This window comes from Triticum dicoccoides, chromosome 2B (assembly GCF_002162155.2).
Source record: "Triticum dicoccoides isolate Atlit2015 ecotype Zavitan chromosome 2B, WEW_v2.0, whole genome shotgun sequence".
In the NCBI taxonomy this organism is placed as follows: Eukaryota; Viridiplantae; Streptophyta; class Magnoliopsida; order Poales; family Poaceae; genus Triticum; species Triticum dicoccoides.
Window position 1 is genome coordinate 775,987,403 of NC_041383.1, and position 2,916 is coordinate 775,990,318.

Below are 2,916 nucleotides of genomic sequence, written 5' to 3' on the forward strand. Positions count from 1 at the left end.
CGTCCGTCTTCCTCTTGAAGATCCTTTTAATCTCAATGTCTCGCCGATCATTGGGCAAGTCAATCAAAGTCCATACTTTGTTTTCATACATGGATCTTATCTCAGATCTCATGGCCTCAAGCCATTTTGCGGAATCTGAGCTCACCATCGCTTCTTCATAGTTCGTAGGTTCGTCATGGTCTAGTAACATAACTTCCAGAACAGGATTACCGTACCACTCTGGTGCGGATCTTACTCTGTAAGACCTACGAGGTTCTGTAGTAACTTAATCTGAAGTTTCATGATCATCATCATTAACTTCCTCACTAATTGGTGTAGTAGTCACAGGAATAGATTTGTGTGATGAACTTTCGCCACGGTGCATACTCAGGGAGAACACTTCTTGATAATTAGTGAGAGATCATCTTAAAATGCTACCGTCAATCAAAGCAAGATAAGATGCATAAAGGATAAACATCACATGCAATCAATATAAGTGATATGATATGGCCATCATCATCTTGTGCTTGTGATCTCCATCTTCGAAGCACCATCATGATCACCATCATCACCGGCGGGACACCTTGATCTCCATCGTAGCATCGTTGTCGTTACGCCATCTATTGCTTCTACGACTATCGCTACCGCTTAGTGATAAAGTAAAGCAATTACAGGGCGTTTGCATTTCATACAATAAAGCGACAACCATATGGCTCCTGCCAGTTGCCGATAACTTCGGTTACAAAACATGATCATCTCATACAATAAAATATAGCATCACGTCTTGACCATATCACATCACAACATGCCCTGCAAAAACAAGTTAGACGTCCTCTACTTTGTTGTTGCAAATTTTACGTGGCTGCTACGGGCTTTAGCAAGAACCATTCTTACCTACGCATAAAAACCACAACGATAGTTCGTCAAGTTGGTGTTGTTTTAACCTTCGCAAGGACCGGGCGTAGCCACACTCGATTCAGCTAAAGTGAGAGAGACAAACACCCGCCAGCCACCTTTAAGCACGAGTGCTCGCAACGGTGAAACCGGTCTCGCGTAAGCGTACGCGTAATGTCGGTCCGGGCCGCTTCATCTCACAATACCGCCGAACCAAAGTATGACATGCTGGTAAGCAGTATGACTTGTATCGCCCACAACTCACTTGTGTTCTACTCGTGCATATAACATCAACGCATAAAACCTAGCTCGGATGCCACTGTTGGGGAACGTAGTAATTTCAAAAAAAAATCCTACGCACATGCAAGATCATGGTGATGGCATAGCAACGAGAGGGGAGAGTGTTGTTCACGTACCCTTGTAGACCGTAAGTGGAAGCCTTATGACAACGCGGTTGATGTAGTCGTACGTCTTCACGATCCGACCGATCCAAGTACCGAACATACGGCACCTCTGAGTTCAGCACACGTTCAGCTCGATGATGATCCCCGGGCTCCGATCCAGCAAAGCTTCGGGGATGAGTTCCATCAGCACGGTGGCGTGGTGACGATGATGATGCTCTACCGGCGCAGGGCTTCGCCTAAACTCCGCGAGGATATGACCGAGGTGGAATATGGTGGAGGGGGGCACCGCACACGGCTAAGGAACGATCCGTAGATCAACTTGTGTGTTGTGAGGTGCCCCCCTGCCCCCGTATATAAAGGAGCAAGGGGAGGGCTGGCCAAGGAGGAGGAGGCGCGCCCAAGGGGGGAGTCCTACTCCCACCGGGAGTAGGACTCCTCCTTTCCTAGTAGGAGTAGGAGAGAAGGAAGGGAAAGAGAGAAGGGAAGGAAGGAGGGGGTGCGGCCCCTCCCCCTAGTCCAATTCGGACTAGGCCTTGGGGGGGGGCGCGGCCTGCCCTAGGCAGCCCCTCTCTCTTTCCCGTATGGCCCAATAAGGCCCAATACTTCTCCCCGGCGAATTCCCGTAACTCTCCGGTACTCCGAAAAATACCCGAATCACTCGGAACCTTTCCGAACTCCGAATATAGTCGTCCAATATATCGATCTTTACGTCTCGACCATTTCAAGACTCCTCGTCATGTCCCCGATCTCATCCGGGACTCTGAACTCCTTCGGTACATCAAAACTCATAAACTCATAATATAACTGTCATCGAAACCTTAAGCGTGCGGACCCTACGGGTTCGAGAACTATGTAGACATGACCTAGAACTATTCTTGGTCAATAACCAATAGCGGAACCTGGATGCCCATATTGGCTCCTACATATTCTACGAAGATCTTTATCGGTCAAACCGCATAACAACATACTTTGTTCCCTTTGTCATCGGTATGTTACTTGCCCGAGATTCGATCGTCGGTATTCAATACCTAGTTCAATCTCGTTACCGGCAAGTCTCTTTACTCGTTACGTAATGCATCATTCCGTAACTAACTCATTAGCTATATTGCTTGCAAGGCTTATAGTGATGTGCATTACCGTGAGGGCCCAAAGATACCTCTCCGACAATCGGAGTGACAAAACCTAATTTCGAAATACGCCAACTCAACATGTACCTTCGGAGACACCTGTAGTACTCCTTTATAATCACCCAGTTACGTTGTGACGTTTGGTAGTACCCAAAGTGTTCCTCCAGTAAACGGGAGTTGCATAATCTCATAGTTACAGGAACATGTATAAGTCATGAAGAAAGCAATAGCAATATACTAAACGATCAAGTGCTAGGCTAATGGAATGGGTCATGTCAATGACATCATTCTTCTAATGATGTGATCCCATTAATCAAATGACAACACATGTCTATGGTTAGGAAACATAACCATCTTTGATTAATGAGCTAGTCAAGTAGAGGCATACTAGTGACTATATGTTTGTCTATATATTCACACATGTATCATGTTTCCGGTTAATACAATTCTAGCATGAATAATAAACATTTATCATGAAATAAGGAAATAAATAATAACTTTATTATTGCCTC